Genomic DNA, 22397 nt, shown 5'->3' on the forward strand with positions numbered 1-22397 from the left:
TACTGTGGCTGTATAATATGTTCTAAAATCAGGTAGAGTGAGGCCTCCCACTTTCTTCTTCTTTTTCAGTAATGCTTTACTTATCCAGGGCTTCTTTCCCTTCCATACGAAGTTGGTGATTTGTTTCTCCATCACATTAAAAATGTCATTGGAATTTGGATCGGAAGTGCATTGTCTGTATAGATGGCTTTTGGTAGAATAGACATTTTTACTATGTTAAGTCTTCCTATCCCTGAGCAAGGTATGTTTTTCCACCTATGTAGGTCCCTTTTACTTTCTTGCACTAGTACTTTGTAGTTTTCTTTGTATAGGTCTTTTACATCTTTGGTAAGATTTATTCCTAAGTATTTTATCTTCTTGGGGGTTATTGTGAATGGTATTGATTTGGTGATTTCCTCTTCGATGTTCTTTTTGTTGATATAGAGGAATCCAAGTGATTTTTTTATATTTATCTTACAACTTGAGACTCTGCCGAACTCTTCTATTAGTTTCAGTAGTTTTCTGGAGGATTCCTTAGGGTTTTCTGTGTATAAGATCATGTCATCTGCAAATATAGATAATTTTACTTCTTCCTTGCCAATCCAAATGCCCTTTATTTCTTTATCTAGCCTAATTGCTCTGGCTAGGACCTCTAGCACAATGTTGAATAAGAGCGGTGATAAAGGGCATCCTTGTCTGGTTCCCCTTCTCAAGGGAAATGCTTTCAGGCTCTCTCCATTTAGAATGATGTTGGCCGTTGGCTTTGTATAGATGCCCTTTATTATGCTGAGGAATTTTCCTTCAATTCCTATTTTGGTGAGAGTTTTTATCATGAATGGGTGTTGGACTTTGTCAAATGCCTTTTCTGCATTAATTGATAAGATCATGTGGTTTTGTCTTTTGTTTATATGGTGGATTACAATAATGGTTTTTCTGATATTAAACCAGCCTTGCATACCTGTTATAAATCCCACTTGGTTGTGGTGAGTTATTTTTTTGATGTGTTGTTGAATTCTACTGGCTACAATTTTGTTGAGGATTTTTGCATCTACAGTCATGAGGAATATAGGTCTGTAATTTTCTTTTTTTGTAATGTTTTTACCTGGTTTTGGTATCAGGGATATGGTGGCTTCATAGAATAAGTTTGGTAGTATTCCATCCTTTAATATGCTTTAAAATACCTTTAGTAGTAGTGGTGTTAACTCTTCTCTGAAAGTTCGGTAGAATTCTGCAGTGAAGCCATCCGGGCCAGGGTTTTTTTTTTTTGTTGGGAGTTTTTTGATTACCTTTTCAATGTCTTTGTTATGGGTCTATTTAGTTGTTCTACTTCTGGTTGTGTTAGTTTAGGTAGGTAGTGTTTTTCTAGGAATTTGTCCATTTCTTGTAGGTTTGCAAATTTGTTAGAGTACAATTTTTTGTCATCATCTGATTTGATTCTTTTAATTTCAGTTGGGTCTGTTGTGATATGGCCCATCTCATTTCTTATTCAGGTTATTTGTTTCCTTTCCTGTATTTCTTTAGTCAGCCTGGCCAATGGTTTATCAATTTTTAATATTTTTCAAAGAACCAGCTTTTGGTTTTGTTAATTCTTTCAATTGTTTTTCTGTTCTCTAGTTCATTTAGTTCAGCTCTAATTTTTATTATTTGTTTTCTTCTGGTGCCTGATGGATTCTTTTGTTGCTCACTTCCTATTTGTTCAAGTTGTGAGGACAGTTCTCTGATTTTGGCTCTTTCTTCTTTATGTATCTGTGCATTTATCGATATAAATTGACCTCTGAGCACTGCTTTTGCTGTGTTCCAGAGGTTTTGATAGCAAGTGTTTTCATTCTCGTTGAATTCTATGAATTTCTTTATTCTCTCCTTAATGTCTTCTATAACGCAGTCTTTTTTGAGCAGGGTATTGTTCAGTTTCCAAGTATTTGATTTCTTTTCACTGATTTTTCTGTTATTGGTTTCCACTTTTTATTTATTTATTTTTTGGTTTCCACTTTTATAGTTTTGTGGTCTGAGAAGATGCTTTGTAATATTTCGATGTTTTGGATTCTGCAAAGGTTTGTTTTATGACCTAATATGTGATCTATTCTAGAGAATGTTCCATGTGCACTAGAAAAAAAAGTATACTTTGTAGCAGTTGGGTGGAGTGTTCTGTATAAGTCTATGAGGTCAAGTTGGTTGATTGTAGCAATCAGGTCTTCCTTGTCTCTATTGAGCTTCTTTTTGGAAGTCCTGTCCTTCTCCAAAAGTGGTGTGTTGAAGTCTCCTACTCTAATTGTGGAGGTATCTATCTCACTTTTCAGTTCTGTTAAAGTTTATTTTCTGTATCTTGCAGCCCTGGCTTTGGGTGCATAAATATTTAATATGGTTATATCTTCCTGGACAATTGTCCCTTTAATCATTATGTATTGTCCTTCTTTATCTTTTGTGATGGATTTAACTTTAAAGTTTATTTTGTCAGAAATTAATATTGCTACTCCTGCTCTTTTTTGCTTGTTGTTTGCTTCGTATATTTTTTTCCATCCTTTGAGTTTTAGTTTGTTCGTGTCTCTAAGTCTAAGGTGTGTCTCTTGTAGGCAGCATATAGGCGGATCGTGTTTCTTTAGCCAGTCTGAGACTCTCTGTCTCTTTATTGGTGCATTTAGTCCATTTACATTCAGCGTAATTATAGATAAGTGTGTGTTTAGTGCTGTCATTTTGATGCCTTTTTGTGTGTGTTGTTGACAATTTCGTTTTTCCACTTACTTTTTTGTGCTGAGACGTTTATCTTTGTAAATTGTGTGTTCCTCATTTTCATAGTAGATGGATTTTTGTTTGCTGAGTTGTTATTTTTTTTTTGGTTTTTATTTTGAGTTATGGAATTGTTAGACCTCTTTGTAGTTACCTTAATATTTACCCCTATTTTTCTAAGTAAAAACCTAACTTGTATTGTACTATATCGCCTTGTTTTCCTCTCCATACGGCAGTTCTATGCCTCCTGTATTTAGTCCCTCTTTTTGATTATTGTGATCTTTTACATAATGACTTCAATGATTCCCTCTTTTGAGCATTTTTTTCTTTTTTAAAATTAATCTTAATTTGTTTTTGTGATTTCCGTATTTGAGTTGATATCAGGATGTTCTGTTCTGTGACCTTGTGTTGTGTTGGTATCTGATATTATTGATTTTCTGACCAAACGATTTCCTTTAGTATTTCTTGTAGCTTTGGTTTGGTTTTTGCAAATTCCCTAAGCTTGTGTTTATCTGTAAATGTTTTAATTTCACCTTCATATTTTAGAGAGAGTTTTGCTGGATATATGATCCTTGGCTGGCAATTTTTCTCCTTCAGTGCTCTATATATGTCATCCCATTGCCTTCTTGACTGCATGGTTTCTGCTGAGTAGTCCGAACTTATTCTTATTGATTCTCCTTTGTAGGAGACTTTTCTTTATCCCTGGATGCTTTTAGAATTTTCTCTTTATCTTTGGTTTTGGCAAGTTTGATGATAATATGTCTTGGTAATTTTCTTTTTGGATCAGTCTTAAATGGCGTTCAATGAGCATCTTGGATAGATATCCTTTCGTCTTTCATTATGTCAGGGAAGTTTTCTGCCAACAGATCTTCAACTATTCTCTCTGTATTTTCTGTTATTCCTCCCTGTTCTGGATCTCCAATCACATGCAAGTTATTCTTCTTGATAGAGTCCCACATGATTCTTAGTGTTTCTTCATTTTTTTTAATTCTTTTATCTGATTTTTCTTCAACTATATTGATGTCAATTGCCTTATCCTCCTCCTCCCCCACTCTGCATTTCAATTGCTCGATTCTGCTCCTCTGACTTCCTATTGAGTTGTCTAATTCTGTAGTTTTACTGTTAATCTTTTGGATTTCTGAATGCTGTCTCTCTACGGATTCTTGCAGCTTATTAATTTTTCCACTATGTTCTTGAATAATCTTTTTGATTTCTTCAACTGCTTTATCAGTGTGTTCCTTGGCTTTTTCTGTAGATTGCCTTATTTCATTTCTGAGGTCATCCCTGATGTCTTGAAGCATTCTATAAATTAGTTTTTTATATTCTGCGTCTGGCAATTCCAGGATTGTGTCTTCATTTGAGAAAGATTTTGATTCTTTAATTTGGGGATATGTAGAAGCAATCATGGTCTGGTTCTTTATGTGGTTTGATATCAACTGCTGTCTCTGAGCCACCTATAAGATATTGTAATGATTTATTTTTATATTTGCTCACTGAGTCTTATCTTGTTTTGTTTTCTTTCAATACACATAAATGGGCTGCTGGATTGCACTGTCTTAATTGTTGTAGCCTTTGAATCACTTATGTCCTATTACCAGCTGGTTTGGGCTGTTACCAGATATATAAGCCTAAGATTCCATTCACTATTTCTGAGTGGAATCTGATTTTGGGTCACCAACTGTTTGGTGTAGACTGTCACCTATTCACTTAGAGGAGTAGTGGTGAACATTATGTGCACAAGATTCTAGTAGCAGCAGGGGGTCACAGTGTGGGGGGGCAGGATGCTGACAGGCTTCCCCCAAGTGCCAATGAGGTAGGTGTGTCTCTATTCCTAAAGCACTTTGGTGGGGGGGCTCTGCAACTGTACCTTAGGCACCCAATGCATATACTGCTACAGATTGGTAGGTGTCACTATCCTCAAACCCCTATGGCAGGAGGCTTGGTAGTTTGGATGGAACTTCAACCCTCGGTTCCCCGTTGTGGATCAGTGAGGTCTCTGTTTAATAGGTAGAGATATCAGACCTGGGAAACTTGTCTTTCCAGTAGTCCGCTAAAACAATTACAGTCAGATCACTATCAGAATGCCTTTGCATTATAGTAGCCACCTTGTTCCCTGTAGGGGTGAAAGCCCAGGACTGTGGATGTCATATGCTTGGCTTGAGCTGGTTCTGTGTTTTCAGTCCAATTTCGGGAAGTCAGGGAAGGATTTTTGGTCCTTGGGTTTTTTGTAGCTGCTTCTCTCAGGCCAGGAGAATGGGTTAGGAGAAGACCAAAAAAAAAAAAAGAAAAAGAAAAAACCACAGAGCACTTCACTCTCTGGCCCAAGAAATTCCAATGTTAATGAAGACCCCTGGGAAGGGGAGGGGAGGGATCAGATAGATAGGAGAGAGTAGCACCCAGGAATATAGACAGAGTTACTTATCTTGCTTGGTGATGACTGTTTTGTCTGAGATTCCCGAGGGGTATGTAGCCTGTGTGCGTTGGTTGGGTCTAGATTGCCTCCGAGGTTCAGCCCCATGTCCTGTGCTTGTGCTGTCTCAGAAGCCGTGGTCAGTTCCTCCACTCCCAGTCCAAAGCCCAGCACCAGGGTTCCCCGGCTGGGACACCTCACTCCAGGCTCCAAAACCAGTTCCTGCCTCCTGGTGACTTCTCCTCTTGTTAGCCGCATCGCTGCACTGCCTGCGTGCACTGGCTGGGCTTCCCCCTAGGTCAATTCTGGGGGCTAGGGCTGCATACCGTGTTTGTGCCATCTCAGGATGTCGTTCTCAGCTCCCCTGCGCCTAGTCCAAAGCCCGGCGCCAAGGTTTTCTGACTGGGATGCTGGCTCCAGGCTCTGAAAACAGTCGCTGCTTCCCCGTGGTTGCTCATTCTCTCATTAGCCACGTCAGTGTGCAGCCTGCTTGTGCTGGCTGAGTCTCTGTCACATAGGTCAACTCTTTAGATCTGTGTTTGATGGTCAGGGTTCGTAGATTGTCATGTATGTGATCGATTCACTTGTTTTTCTGAGTCTTTGTTGCAAGAGGAATCCAAGATAGCTTCTACCTAGTCAGCCATCTTGGCCCCGCCCTGATTATCAAGCCAATCTCTTTTGAGACATAAAAGAGAGAAACCAAAAGAGACACCCAGGGACCTCATATCACCAAGAAAGCAGCACTGGGAGCAGAACACGTCCTTCAGACCTGAAGTTCCTGCACTGAGATGCTCCCAGGCCAAGGGAAGACTGATGCATCACAAGGACCTTCCTTCAGAAAAAGAAAGCCTTCGCCTGGAGCCAGCACCCTGACTTCAGACTTCTAGCCTACTGGACTTCTCTTTGTTAAAGTCATCCACTTGTGGTATTTCTGTTATAGCAGCACCAGATGACCAAGACACTATACAAACATTACATGCACTCTGCACTTACGGTTTGTCTGAGCCTATAACTGCTGAAGTCTTATCTTACTTTATGAATTTTATGAGTCTATTTATATACCCACCACCTGTCCATCAGTTTGTGTAGTGTAGTGGCTTACATTATTGCTATGATGCTGGAAGCTACAACACTCATATTTCAAATACCAGAAGGGCCACCCGTGGTGGACAGGCTTCAGTGGTGCTTCCAGACTAAGGAAGGCAGGGAAGAAAGGCCTGGCACTTACTTCTGAAAATTAGCCTATAAAAACCCTATGGATCAGAACAGAATATTGCCCCCTACAGTGCTGAAAGATGAGCCCAGGTTGGAAGGCACTACACCATGGCAGCAATGGACTCAGACATACCAACAATCATGAAGGTGGTACAGGACTGGGCAACATTTTCTTCTGTTATACATGAGGTCGCCATGAGTCAGAGCCAATGGCGACTAACAACAACAACATACAATCATTATCTTTAGCATATAAATGTTTTAGATTCTTTACTTTTTGATCAGTTGCATTGTTTTCAATGATTGACAGGCTGTACTTGCCATTTGGTAACCAAAAAACCAAACCCATTGCCGCTGAGTCGATTCTGACTCATAGCGACCCTATAGGACAGAGTAGGACTGCCCCATAGGGTTTCCAAGAAGCGGCTGGTGGATTCAAACTTCCCACCTTTTGGTTAGCAGCTGAGCTCTTGACCACTGCGCTCCCAAGACATTTTGTGCTATTGCTGCATCTAAGTAGCTTTATAAATACCTGAAATTTCTGTTATATAAAATATTCTTAGGTTCTCTTTTAAGAGTTTTGAAGCTTTTCTTATCGTTCCAGAGGGGGAAAAAAATCTATGTAAACTAAAAAGAATAGAAGCTGGAAATATGTTAGCACGTTTGCAGCTGGGTTTTTTCTACTCCTTGTACATTATGTGGCTTACCCCAACTTGTGGAAAAGTACAGTAAGTTTTCACTGTAAAGGATGTTGTTACAGTATTATGTGGCTTGTATGGTTTATTCTTTCTTGCAAATATTTTATAATAAACACAAAATATGTTGAAATCTTTTATCTATGACTAAGGTCAATTTGCTTAATGAAATATATATTTTTACCAATAAAAGTTCTTTTTAAAACGGTATATTTATGCCAGTTTTTTGCCTCTAGTGAAAAATCTCGAATCCCACAAATGTGCCTTTAGGTTTACTGAAGTCATTTATTTACAGAAGTTTATGTGGTAAGTCAGAGGTGTCCATTAGGAGAGACAAAAAGAAAAATTCTGAGTTATTACTATGCCAGGTTTGCTTACAAAAGCAAATGTACAACTTTTATGCTCCATATAACATAATTTTTCTGCTGTACATTTATGTGTACAGTGTATTCAGTGTGTGTTGCTGTTCGGTGCCGTCAAGTTAGTTCCAACTCATAGCGACCCTACATGTCAGAGTAGAGCTGCCCCCATAGGGTTTTCTTGGTTGTAATCTATGAAAGCAGATCACCAGGCCTTTCTCCTATGGAGCTGCTGGGTAGGTTCAAACCTCCAACCTTTGGTTAGCAGCCAGGCACTTAACATTGTGCCGCCAGGACTCCTTATCTAGAATATATGCCCCATATATTACATTCAACATCAAATGTTTTTAAAAAGTTCCTAGAATTAATCACAATTGTATGATTTTGCTTCTTTCTGACACTCTCAATGGTCTCTTGTCCATTTCTCTAAAAAGAAAAAGTAACTTTTTTTTTTTTCTTGCGTGTGTTTAAATTGAGCACTTAGAGGCCGTTAAAGGTCTACAGCACTATTTTTCTTTGGAAATATGAGAACTCATGGAAACTTAATATTATTTTGTTATGTTTCCATTAATTCTGATTTATACATACTAATGACATTCAAAAACATAGACTAAAATTTTTTTACTTCAAAATCTCACACTGGTGTAATTTCAAAACACCTGTTTTATATGAAAACTTGCTTAATATTAAACCATATACTTATGATTCATATTATTGCATATTTTAACTTAACCGTACCTTTATTTGTACATTAAAAAATCTTATTTTACCATTTTATCATGCCAGTCAACAACAGAGGTAAAAAATACTCAACAATGGTATTCTACGATGAAGTTAGAGATAAATGACTAAATGGCCAGTGACTTTCTAATCTAGAATATTTTTAAATCTTTCTAGAAGCTGTTATGGATTGAATTGTGTTCCCCCAAAACATGTGTTAGACTCCTGGCCCTTGTATGTGTGGATGTAATCCTGTATGGGAATAGGGTTTTCTTTGTTATATTAATTAGATCATACTTGAGTAGTATGGGTTCTAAATCTAATCACTTCTGAGTTATAAGAAAAGCAGATTAGACACAGAGACAAGAACACATGGGGGAAGAGAGATGCCGTGTAAGGATCACCTGCAAGCCAAAGATCACCAAGGAACCAAGGAATGCCTGGGGCTGCTGACAAGGAAGGACTCAGCACTGCTGAGACCCTCGTTTAGACTTTTAGCCTCCAGAGCTGTGAGAAAATAAACATCTGTCCTTTAACACTATCCAGTTGTATTATTTGTGTTACGGAAATACTAGGACATTAAGACAAAAATTATCATTCAATTTGCTGATGTGCTATTGGCCATTCACTAAAGATGCTTGATTTTATCATTCCTATCCACATTACCTTTCTTTTCAAAATCTTCATCTCCCATAGACTTCTTAGAGAAGTCATAGATTTTCTTTTTTATCTGTCTTCTTTTATTTACAATTGTCATTTCTCTATAAGAAAAACCCTCCCGCCTGTTTTTAACCCTACCGTTATGTAAAGTCTTGTTCCAACTTCATTTCTTCAAGGAAACTTTTGTAATTATCCTCAAGGAAACTTTTGTAATTAACCTGATTTGTCTTTGAGGCATCTGTCTGGCAGCTATTTGAAATCAGTCTTGCGGTATACTTACTTGAGCTTGTTGATCTGTTCAGCTTTTTTAATGCATGTATTCTGTTGCCTAAAAAATTGAAAACTTCTTCTGGATAGAAATCACATCTTAAAATGTGCTTGTGATTCCTCCCAGCATCGCTGCATCAATGCACAAAGGACATTCTACAATTTAGTGAGTGGATTATGGGAAAAACCCTCACTGTGACAGAACACCATTATATACAGGTGTGTTCTAGGTTTGCAGTTGCGGCAGATTAAGCCTATACACACCAATCTATTGCTCAGACTGTGGTTTATTAAAATGCCCTTTTAAAATATAATAAGCATCTGCATTCAAATAGGTTTGTCCTTGCTTAAAAGAGTCAATAGTTAAGAACAGCAGAGTTTCTCTGCTGAAATTATTAACACATAAATAAACATATATTTAGAAGCTTATGGACAACATAGCTATTCATTCGCTAATGTCACACTGACATATTTCAGAAATGTTCACTGTAAGTCACAAAACAGTTTGCAAAATGGTTTACAGGGCACTCACAGTTACAACACTGAGTCTATTGTGGCAAAGCGGAAGTCAGGGTCTGTGGGAAAAAAAGACAAAAAATTCACACAAAAAATTGTTCTAGCCCCAGGGTTCCTGTGTGCACTAACACAGAGAGCAATATTTGTAGCACGTGGCACGGGCAGTGCAGGTTAGGTGGCTTCATTTGGCAGCCCTGCAGAAACTAGACAGTGTACAGAGGGAGACTGCAAAACTGTAAACTTCAGTATCACTTCTTATTTAAATAGCCTTGAAGCTATTATGGATGTTACATCAGTCTACAACCCATGATGCCAAAATGTGCAGTGGTCCTTACCAACCATTTTAGTTAGTAGAAAATAAAATACGAAAAGAAGTAAATCATATACTTATAATGTATATGAATAAATAATATTAGTGGATAAAGCACAAAATATGACAGGACCAACATCTAAATATCAAATATTTTTGATAGTCTAAATTGTCTATGGATGTACCATGATCATTAAAAATGTCTGTTACTTATATGAGGTTTATGTCTCTAAACAGGAAAAAAAAATTGTGGTGACATTTCAGTATCTAAATAATGTCACCACAAATTTTTTTCCTACAAATAACACTATCATTTAGAGAAGTTAAAAATAATGGTCTTATGCTAAATTAAAGGCAGATTATGAGCTTTCTTATTAATTATGTGTTCTGGGTTATTTCTCAGTTACATAACAGTATCTTTTAGATATTAATCAGCCACATGAAGCATATTGAAAACCAAAATTTGCTACCTAACATATTCAGAAAATAAAATAGGCTTTCTAACTTAAATTCTTTTTAGAAGAAGTTGAGGCACAGGAAAACAAATAAACATAGTATCTCTTCCATCAACATTTTATTTAGTTAAATTAAGGAGTAGATTGCAAGTGTTTATCTGACAACTTTTCTGTATGAATGTGGAAAATGTAATCTGTGTGTTTTATATATTTACATATACACATATATGTATATATTTACCAACGATAAAAAAGGAAATGCAATATTTGGGTGGGAAAATAGTATGCATGTGGGCACACACCCACTCAGACAGACTATAAAGTTAGATTATACTTCCAATTTAATTAGCCAAGAATATATTTAAAAAATTATATTTATACACATATATATGTACGTATATACATTTAAAAAGAAAAAACCATTGCCATTGAGTCGATTCCAACTAATAGCAACCCTACAGGTCAGGGTAGAAATCCACTAGCAGCCAAGCGCTTAACCACTGTGCCACTAGGCATGTATATATATATATACACACACATATAAAAACCACCTAGATGCAGCAGCAAGTAACCCAGGCTGCACAGGGAAATGCTCTTGGATGCGACAAGCTCAATAACTCTTCTGCCCGTGCTTTTTTAAACTTGGGGCTTACATCTCCATCCTGGAAGAACTAAAATTATCATTTAGGAAAAAGTTAGCAAGGCCACATTCTCATGGGGGAAGAAAACAGAGACGTTTTCAGGCTTGCCTAATGAATACCCATGCCTCCAGGTTACCAGTCTTCTGAAAAGCCCATTTTCTTACAGTTCTTCCACCATCCTCACAGGCCTGCCTAGAGTGATTCACATACTGTGTGCTTCAAGAATTGTCATCGCAAATCGATTGTCTCAACTATAATATTTGCATTTATAGAGAAATTACACCTAGTTCACAGGAGATTAACTATAATATTTTACTATTGATAGTTTTTGATGTATGGTGTTATGGACTGAATTGTGTCTCCTGAAAATATGCATTGAAATTTTAGCTCCTATGCCTGTGTTATACCTGTAATAGTGGCAGAAAGACGTGGCAGACTGCTTTCATAAAGATTACAGCCTTGGTAACCCTACTGGGCAGTTCTACTCAGCCCTGCAGTGTCGCTATGAGTCAGAATCAACTCAACGGCAGTGGATTGTACCTGTAATATGATCCTGTTTGGAAATAGGGTTGTTATGTTAATCTGGTCAACCCAAGTAGGATGGGTTCTAAATCTAATCACTTCTGAGTTATAAAAAGAACAGAGTAAACACAGAGACACACACGGAGGAAGACAAATGCCGTGGGAAGATTGTAAGCCAAGGAACCAAGGAATGCTCCAGGCTAAGGACTGAAGGAATCAACACTGCCAAGACCCTGATTTGAACTTTTAGCCTCCAGAACAGTAAAAAAAAAAAAATAGGTTTCTGTTCCTTAAAGCCAATCATTGTGATATCTGTGTTATAGCAGCACTAGGAAGACAAGCCCCCATGTGTCTGTCAGTTTGTCATACTGTGGGGGCTTGCGTGTTGCTGTGATGCTGGAAGCTATACCATCGGTATTCAGATACCAGCAGGGTCACCCATGGAGGACAGGTTTCAGCTGAGCTCCCAGACTAAGACAGGCTAGGAAGAAGGACCTGGAAGTCTACTTCTGAAAAGAATTAGCCAGTGAAAACCTTATGAATAGCAGCGGAACATTGTCTGATACAGAGCCGGAAGATGAACTTCCTAGATTGGAAGGCACTCAAGGAAGATGAATTAATACAACTATTATTCAGTTTACGCACCAATCACGAAGGCCAAAGACGAAGGAGCTGAAGATTTTTATCACCTTTGCAGTCTGAAATTGATTGAACATTCAATCAGGATGCATTGATAATTACTGGTGATTGGAATGCAAAAGTTGGAAACAAAGAAGAAGAATTGGTAGTTGGAAAATATGGCCTTGGTGACAGAAACAATGCCAGGGATCAAATGATAGAATTTTGCAAGACCAACGACTTATTCATTGCAAATACCTTTCTTCACCAACATAAAGGGCCACTATACACATGGACCTTGCCAGATGGAACACACAAGAATCAAGTCTATTACATTTGTGGAAAGAGACAATGGAAAAGCTCAATATCATCGACTATCAATTGCTCACAGGCAAGTTCAAGCTGAAACCGAAGAAAATCAGAGCAAGTCCACGAGAGCCAAAATATGACCTTGAGTATATCCCACCTGAATTTAGAGATCATCTCAAAAATAGATTTGACACGTTGAACACTAACGACCAAAGACCAGACGAGTTGTGGAACGACATCGACGACATTGAACATGAAGAAAACAAGAGGTCATTGAAAAGACAAGAAAGAAAGAAAGACCAAGATGGATGTCAGGAGAGACTCTGAAACTTGCTCTCAAACATCAAACAGCTAAATCAAAAGGAAGAAATGATGAAGTAAAAGAACTGAACAGAAGATTTCAAAGGGCAGTTCGAGAAGACAAAGTAAAGTATTATAATGGCACGTGCAAAGAGCTGGAGATAGAAAACCAAAACGGAAGAACACACTTAGCATTTCTCAAGCTGAAAGAATTGAAGAAAAAATTCAAGCCTCGAGCTGCAATAATGAAGGATTTTATGGGGAAAATACTAAACGATGCAGGAAGCATCAAAAGAAGATGGAAGGAATACACAGAGTCATTATACTGAAAAGAGTTAGTCGACGTTCAACCATTTCAAGAGGTAGCATAAGATCAGGAACCAATGGTACTGAAGGAAGAAGTCCAAGCTGCACTGAAGGCATTGGCGAAAAACAAGGCCCCAGGAATTGACAGAATACCAATTGAGATGTTTCAACAAATGGATGCAGTGCTGGAAGTGCTCACTCTCTATGCCAAGAAATATGGAAGACAGTTTCCTGGCCAATGACTGGAAGAGATCCATATTTGTGCCTATTCCCAAGAAAGGTCATCCAACTGAATGTGGAAATTACTGAACAATATCATTAATATCACACGCAAGCAAAATTTTGCTGAAGATCTTTCAAAAGTAGCTGTGGCAGTATATGGACAGGAAACTGCCAGAAATTCAGGCTGGATTCAGAAGACGACGTAGAACCAGGGATATCATTGCTGATGTCGGATGGATTCTGGCTGAAAGCAGAGAATACCAGAAGAATGTTTACCTGTGTTTTATTGACTGTACAAAGGCATTCAACTGTGTGGATTGTAACAAATTACAGATAACATTGTGAAAAACGGAAATTCCAGAACACTTAGTCATGCTCATGAGGAACCTGTACGTAGATCAAGAGACAGTTTTTAGGACAGAACAAGGGGATACTGAGAGTTTTAAAGTCAGGAAAGTTGTGCGTCAGGGCTGTATGCTTTCACCATACCTATTCAATCTGTATGCTGAGCAAATAATCTGAGAAGCAGGACTATATGCAGAAGAACGGGGCATCAGGATTGAAGGAAGACTCATTAACAATCTGCGTTATGTATATGACACACCCTTGCTTGCTGAAAGTGAGGACTTGAAGCACCTACTAAGGAAGAGCAAAGACCACAGCCTTCAGTATGGATTGCACCTCAACGTAAAGAAAACAAAAATCCTCACAACTGAACCAATAAGCAACATCATGATAAATGGAGAAAAGATTGAAGTTGTCAAGGATTTCATTTTACTTGGATCCACAATCAACACTCATGGAAGCAGCAGTCAAGAAATCAAAAGACGCATTGCATTGTGCAAATCTGCTGCAAAGGACCTCTTTAAAGTGTTGAAAAGCAAAGATGTCACCTTGAAGACTAAGGTGTGCCGGACCCAAGCCATGGTATTTTCAGTTGCATCATATGCATGTGAAAGCTGGACAATGAATATAGAAGGCCAAAGAAGAATTGGCACCTTTGAATTGTGGTGTTGGCAAAGAATATTGAATATAACATGGACTGCCAAAGAACAAACAAATCTGTCTCAGAAGAAGTACAGCCAAAATGCTCCTCAGAAGCAAGAATGGTGAGATTGCATCTTACATATTTTGGACATGTTGTCAGGAGGGATCAGTCCCTGGAGAAAGACATCATGCTTGGTAAATTAGAGGGTTAGCGGAAAAGAGGAAGAGAGTCAGTGGGTGGATTGACACCGTAGCTGTAATAACGGGCTCAAGCATAACAATGATCGTAAGGATGGCACAGGACCGGGCAGTGTTTCATTCTGCTATGCATAGGGTCACTGTGAGTCGGAAACAACTCGATGGCACCTAACAACAACAAGGAAGACGTGGTTTTATGAATCTTCCTGTGATCCCTCATTCCCACTCCTTCCTGGGTTCTGATGTGCACCACCAGGTGGGAAAGAGGCCCTGGTGGTTGCTGGTAGCTGCACTCAGATTAGTGGACTCAGAACTTGGAGGATTAGGAAATACTGCAGTGTAGACAGTCCACACCATTTCCTAGGGATGGGAAGTCTGTGAATGTAAAGTGCTACATTAACTGTAACACTATCCAAGTAAGGTGTTATCTCATTGAGTGCCTGACACTCCTTTGTCAGTTCCTCTGATTTTGCTAAGCAGTGTGGGAGATATCAAAAGAGAAGTTAGCTACATCCCTTGTTCTCATATAGCTTACAGTCTAGAAGCTTAATACGGAGCCACCCAGGACCATGTTTATTAAAGTGCTTAATTGCATGGGACAAATTTTTTTTTTTTAGTGAGGTTTGGGATTGATACCCTGGGTGGTGCCAACGGTTAATGTGCTCAGCTGCTAACTGGAAGGCTGGTAGTTTGAATTCATCCAGAGGAGCCTTGAAGAAAGGCCTGGTGATGTACTTCCAAAAAATCAGCCATTGAAAATACTATGGTGCACAGTTCTAGTCTGACACACAGGGGGCCGCCGCGAGTCAGAATCAGCTCAACGGCAACTAGTTCTTGTTTTGCCCTTTTTTAAAAATTTTTTAATGAGGTTTGAGTTAATAGCAATAGTAAAGTTTGAAATCTAAGAAATACGAGAACTAATAAAATATAATATTGGAAGACCATCTAAGAATGGCGTGATCAAGATGTTTACTAAGAGTTTGGGAACCTAGCCAATCCAAAGCTCCTAAGAGATTATCATGCTTTATAATTATGGGAAAACCGATTGTGCTAGTATTTTAGATTTCTGCTTACCTTTTTCTTTCATAAATTCCCAACTATCAACTAAGAGGAAGTGGAGGCTGTTAGAGGAAGAAGTGTATATTGATAAATGTCATGATCACATCTTGTTATTTTTTTTGTAGCCTATGCTGACTGTGGAAACCCTGGTGGCACAGTGGTTAAGAGCTATGGCTGCTAATCAAAAGGTTGGCAGTTCGAATCCACCAGCTGCTCCTTGGAAACCCTATGGGGTAGTTCCACTCTGTCCTTTAGGGTCACTGTGAGTCAGAATTGACTCGACAGCAACAGGATTATGCTGACTGTGTGTGTAGCCACACCTCTGTTATATCAGAAACATCAAAATGGCAACACACACTAATTTCCTTTTCCAAAAGATTTCTTTCTGTATATTTTCTAGCAGTTTGGATGAAGTTATTTTGCATTGGGTATAGTGGTGATTGGGGAGTAGAGACCTTCGTGCCCCACACGTCATTCAGTCTTCCTAACCTGTGTCTCCCCACCCCTCTACCCCATCCCTCCACCCACCCCTCTTCTATGACAAACTGCCTAGGGATTTGCGAATCTTAATGTTGTAGAAGAATACCTATTTAGAAGTCTTGGCTAGTGGAGGACACACGAGAAGAGGAAGGACATGTGTATTTTTATGAGTAAATAAAATGGGTTGGAGTCAGTGAACTACTACTGCTCAAAAGATTGATCTTTACCGATTTGGAGACTAGAAGGATAGTCACAGAAGGAGTAACAAAGAATGCAGCTGCCTGCTCCTTCAACTGCACGGTGCGTGGGGAAAGCTACTGTACTGGATGCAGGTCGCTGGGGCTAACTGGACGAGGGAGTGAAAACACTGAAAGTGAGATCTAGAGACAGAATGAGTGAGGGTGGGGTGTGTGGGTGAACGAGCCAAAAGTCACATCTCTACCAAAATCACTCTGGCATTTTGTTAAAATTTGCAGGTGATTTCTGCAAATCTCAAAAATACCATTGCTCGTCCTGTAGATTAATACCAGCTGACTAAAAAATGGAAACTCTGGTGGCGTAGTGGCTAAGAGCTGCAGCTGCTAACCAAAAGGTCAGCGGTTTGAATCCACCAGGTGCTCCTCGGAAACCCTATGGGGCCGCTCTACTCTGCCCTATAGGATTGCTATGAGTCAGAATCTACTTGATGGCAGTGGAGTTTTTTTGGACTAAAAAATAGACTGCCTGTGTGAAATTCTGAACACATCTTCTAGTTTCAAATTGTTACCAATTGCTTAGAAATCACAACATACACTTCTAAAAAAAAAAAAAAAAAAAGTACACGTTGAACCCTAAGTCTGAGCAACACAAAGTCTCTTGAATAGAGGAAAACAGTTACTCCGTATTAGGCGGCTCGCAGTGCTGATATTCCCTACTGTCCTCCTGTGTTTGCTGCCTACTTATTATCTGTTTTGGTCGTTAGCGTCTCTGCCATGTGAGGGCAGAAAGGAGAAGGAAAGCGCGAATGAGTTGATCCTTCTGGTGACTAATGAACTGGTTTAATATTCGGTTGCATAGAGGTTTAAATGAGATTAGGGATGTCAGCTCTTTGTGCCACTCCCATATTTGATTCTAGGAATAATGGGAATTAGTGAGCTTGACATCAAATTGAGAGGAGCCCTGGTGGTGAAGTGGTTAAACCGCTCCACTGCTAACCAAACAGTTGCCAGTTTGAACGACCAGTCGGCTTCCGTGAAGATTTACAGTCTTGGAAACCCTATGGGGCAGTTCTACTCTGTCCTACAAGGTCACGAGGAATGGAAATAGACTCCATGGCAAGGGGTTTGGCACCAAATTGGTTTATATTTCTATTAAGTAGTCTAGCATGCTAAGTTTACCTTGCCACAAATTGTTTAAAAATGTTCTACCTATTTAGTACATTATTTCACGTTGTCTGTGACAGTACGAAGGCATGTATAAAAAAAACAAAACCCAGTGCTGTCGAGTCGATTCCAACTCATAGCGACCCTATAGGACGGAGTACAACTGCCCCATAGAGTTTCCAAGGAGCGCCTGGTGGATTCGAACTGCCGACCCTTCGGTTAGCAGCTGCAGCACTTAACCACTACACTGCCAGGCTTCCCAGAAGGCATGTATAGTAACCTAATATTCCACATGCTATGCAAGCAAATTCTGACAGCTTAATCCTTTCAAAATAGTTGAAAATCTGGAAGTAAGTGAAAGTCCCAGGCCAGATAAAAATCAGAGCGCACGGTCTTACTCCACGGAAGCAGACACTGCACGTCGGTTCTCGAGCACAGGTCACAGTGTTACACCTGGGAAGGGCTGAAACAATTTCGACTCCCTCTGCATAATTATCTTGTTAAAACCCAAACCAAACCCACTGTTGTCAAGTTGGTTCTGACTCATAGCGACCCTGTAGGACAGAGTAGGACTGCCCCATAGGGTTTCCAAGGAGCGCCTGGTGCATTCGAACCGTCGACCTTTTGGTTAGCAGCTCAGCTCTTACCCACTGTACCACCAGGGCTCCAATTAACGTGTTATACACAATATTAGGTCATCTAGAGTTAATCAGGAAATTTTTAATTCTGCTCTGTGTCAATAACAGGATAAGAAAAACGATTTTGTTCAGCTCATTTAAACAGACAGCATCTGTCTCCTCCACGGCCTCAGCTCCTGTGATCAGTCCTTGGTACTGACCAACCCCTGGGTTCCAGGGATACTGCCTCCTCCTTAAACTACGTCCTTTGTTATAGCAGTTTCCTGCTCTTGCCAAAATCTGGGTTGACTCACCTTCCCATTTGTCCTGTCAGCTTCCCTAGCACTTTTGTACGCTGCTGTTGTTAGTTGCCATGGACTTGGTTCCCACTCACGGTGACCCCATGTGCACTCAGTAGACTGCTACATAGGGTTTTCAAGGCCGTGACCTTTCGGAAGCAGATTGCCAAGCACTTAGCACAACTTTTCGGTTAGTAGTTGAGCACCTAACCATTTGCACCACCCAGGGACCCTAACCCTAACTCTGTGCTCCCTGACTGGCACCTGACTGAGGCAGTGGGGTGATTATAACTTCAGTTATTGACAGGTGATGGCAGTGGGCAGTGGAGGCCTAGGGGATATCTGCGTGGAGTCAGGAACAGTATTTATTTGTTTAATTTCCAATCCACCATAGTCAGATATTTACATGAATAAAGGACAATATGCAGTAAGATGCCCCAGCAAAGCCAAATTGCCATACAAGTTTCTAAATGGCTGTTTTCACATTCTAAATGTATCCCGCCCCGAGCTGTTACAAACAATTCATGGGCAAGCTGGACCACAGCTGACTCACAGACTGCACTTTGAGTAGCCTGAATCTAGGACAGAGCTAGAAAAAAGAAACTGCTCTGAAGATCAAAAAGTAGGTGGCATTTGAGATGAAAAGTTCTGGAGTCACCGGCAAATAGGTAGCTGGAGACGTGGAATTGGAAGAAACCACATAGGAAGAGCACAAAGACAGAAAAGAGAGGTGGATTGAGTACAGGACCCTAGTGAGCAAAGAATTTGAAGGGCTACGGAGAGCAGGTCAGAAAGATGACTAACAACAAGCAGACCCTTGGAAGAGAGAAGCCAGAAGTGAAGAAGGTGGAGGACAGAGAAGCCAAAGGGAGGGGAGAGAAGTGTCAGCTCAATAGCACGCAGTTGGGTCCCTTTAGAGTGGGTGAGCACCTTGGCCTGCATCCCTCATAAAGGCACCCAGTTCAGTGTGCTCTGCGGATTAAGGCGGACACACACACGTATTACACTCTTTAGGAAGTATTCCATCCAAACAGTGTACGTAAAGGGTTTGCAGTCCTTTACCTGGGAAATTCAGCCACGGAGAAAACTGAAACCACAGCAGTTGCTGTCCAATTGGTTCTGACTCATGAGAACACTGCGTATGTCAGAGTAGAATGGTGCTCCACAGGGTGTTTTTTTTTTTTTTTTTACAAACTAACTTCTCATTAAAGAGTTAATACACATATTGTTTTATGACATTGGTTAACAACCCCACAACATGTCAACACTCTCCCTTCTCGACCTTGGGTTCCCTGTTACCAGCTTTCCTGTCTCCTCTCCCCTTCTAGTCCTCGCCCCTGGGCTGGTGTGCCCCTTTAGTTCTTGTTTTGTTTTACGGGCCTGTCTAATCTTTGGATGAAGGATGAACCTCAGGAGTGACTTCATTACTGCACTAAAAGGGCATCTGGGGGGCCATATTCTCAGGGTTTCTGCAGTTTCTGTCAGGCCAGTAAGTCTGGTCTTTTTTTGTGAGTTAGAATTTTGTTCTACGTTTTTCTCCAGCTCTGTCCGGGACCCACTATTATGATCCTGGTCAGAGGCTCCAGGGTTTTTAATGGCTGATTTTTCTGAATTAGGTTGCCAGGCCTTTCTTCTGAGACACCTCTGGCTGGACTTGACCCTCCAACCTTTCGGTTAGCAGCCGAGCACTTAAACATTTGTACCACCCAGGAACTCCAGTCATACAGACCACAGCCTTAATTGATAATACGGATAAATATGTGAAGCATTGGTGCTACCCAACAGAACCTTCTTTGATAACAGAAATGCTCTTTATCTGCACTGTCTGACAGGGTCCTCACCTAACTCCTATCTTTCAAAGTTATGGCTTCTCATTTGAGATTGCCCCTGCATTCAGAGGCTCGGGGGCATAATTTTATATCTACGCAGCTCACTCCCCAACTACCAACACTCCCACTGTTCACACTGACCTGTGAGTAATGTTTAAGTAACACACCCATTAGTGTAGGGATGCTCGTTTAGGTAATAGTCAAATACTCTTACATACTTTGAGAGACAAAAATCTCTGTGAAACAAAAGAATTCCAAGTCAAGACCAATGGTCCACTTCCCCTGAACTATGTACAGCCCAATAAATTCCAGTGCAACATGTCCCTAAAAGCTCATGACAGTCCCTAAAATGTTCATTTTCTAAAAGAGGAAATGTCCTGTGTCAGGGAACGCTGGGAATTGCAAAGGATTATTTTACTGGTGTAATTGACAAGATAAAAAAATTACTGGGATGTTCTGTTTAGATGTGTTTTGTTTTCTCTCTAGTGCTCTAAACACATTTTTTAAAGTTTTTCGTTATGGTGAGGGCAGTGTGAGAATATTAAATCTGCACTAGGCAGTAGTAAGGCCCTAAATAAGAACCTTGTTGTTCGTGGAGTCGGTTCCAAATCATGGTGGCCCCATGTGTGCAGAGTAGAGCTGCTCTGTAGGGTTTTGAAAACTGTTGAGTCAGGAGACCTTTGAGCCCAACCCTTTCCAAGAGACACCTGCTCTGACTTATCTTCCTACACTGCAGAGTAAGCTGCCCTTTCTGAATCAACTCGAAGGCACTAGGCTTGCTTTTTTTTTGGTTTCTTCTGAAATTGTCCTTGACAAGATAACCACAGAATGGGCCATAGATGGCCTCAACCCACCTCTGGGTGGAGACTTAATATCTTAAAAATGAAGAAAAATTCATCCCCTCCTCCATCCTGGGGGATAGAGCCCTTGCCTAAAGAAAATGCACAGTCATCCCCAAGCTCTGAGGGCCTGCGGGAAGGTCAATCCTGAATATTCATGATGAATTTGCATTTCCTTGTCTGCTCTCTGTAAAACCCCACCACCCCAAGCTGCTTGTGAACAGCCTTGGAGGCAGCAGCCCCAACTGCTCCTTTCCTTGTACAAAGAAATAAAGGCGTCTTTCTGATCTCCCACCTCGGCTTCTTGTTTATTAGCTGTAACAAGTCAGGCCAAGCAATACCTGGGGTTTTCACCCGGCAACATTGTGACCTTTTGGAAGTAGGTTGCCAGGCCTGTGGTTTGAGGAGCCCCTGGGTGGGTTAGAACTGCCAACCTTTAGGCTACTAGTTGAGTACTTAACTGTTTGCACCACCCAAGGACTCCTTGTTGTTGTTAGGTGCTGTCTAGGCGATTTCAACTTATAGCGACCCCATGTGACAGAGTAGAACACCTTCACAGGGTTTCCTTGGAGCCCTGGTGGCGCAGTGGTTAAAAGATATGGTGAGGTATGGCGAACTACAGCTACTAACCAAAAGGTCAGCAGTTCAAATCCATCGGTTGCTCCTTGGAAACTTTACGGGGCAGTTCTATACTCTGTCCTACAGGGTTGCTATGAGTCAGAATTTACTTGATGCCAACAGGTTGTTTTTTAAATAGGTATAAGAGAAATCTTTGCTACATGTTTTTGACAGTAAATACTTACTATGTGAGTGGTTATTCCGTTCAAATTTAGTCATTTTGGTAAGTATGGATTTCATCTTCTGAGTTCTCAATAGCAAAAACTAAATTAGAATATGTCTGTTGTTAATTTGCTGTAGACGTGACTCTGACTGATGGTGACCCCACGTGTTACAGAGCAGAACTGCTCCACAGGGCTTTGTGGGCTATAATCTTCACAGAAACCGACCTCTAGGCCTTTTCTTTGAGGTTAGGTTGGTGGCCAAACACAAACAGCTCGTGTCATCTGTTGTTGTTAGGTGCTGTCCAATCAGTTCCGACTCACAGAAACCCTATGTACAACAGAACAGAAATACTGTCTGGTCCTGCACCATCCTCACAATCGTTGTTATGCTTGAGCCCATTTGTTGCAGTCATCTTGTTGAGGTTCTTCCTTTTTTCCATGACCCTCTACTTTACAAAGCATGATGTCCTTCTCTAGGAACTGTTCCCTCCTGATAACATGTCCAAAGTACATCTTCTAAGAGGAGTTTTCTGGCTGTACTTCTCCCAAGACAGATTTGTTTGTTCTTCTGTAAGTCCACCGTATACTCAATATTCTTCGCCAACACCATAATTCAAAGGTGTCAATTCTTTGGTCTTCTTTATTCATCGCCCAGCTTTTTTGCATGCGTATGAGGTGATTGAAAACACCATGGCTTGGGTCAGGTGCCCCTTAGTCC

Source organism: Loxodonta africana, chromosome 18 (genome assembly GCF_030014295.1).
Source record: "Loxodonta africana isolate mLoxAfr1 chromosome 18, mLoxAfr1.hap2, whole genome shotgun sequence".
Classification (NCBI taxonomy): Eukaryota; Metazoa; Chordata; class Mammalia; order Proboscidea; family Elephantidae; genus Loxodonta; species Loxodonta africana.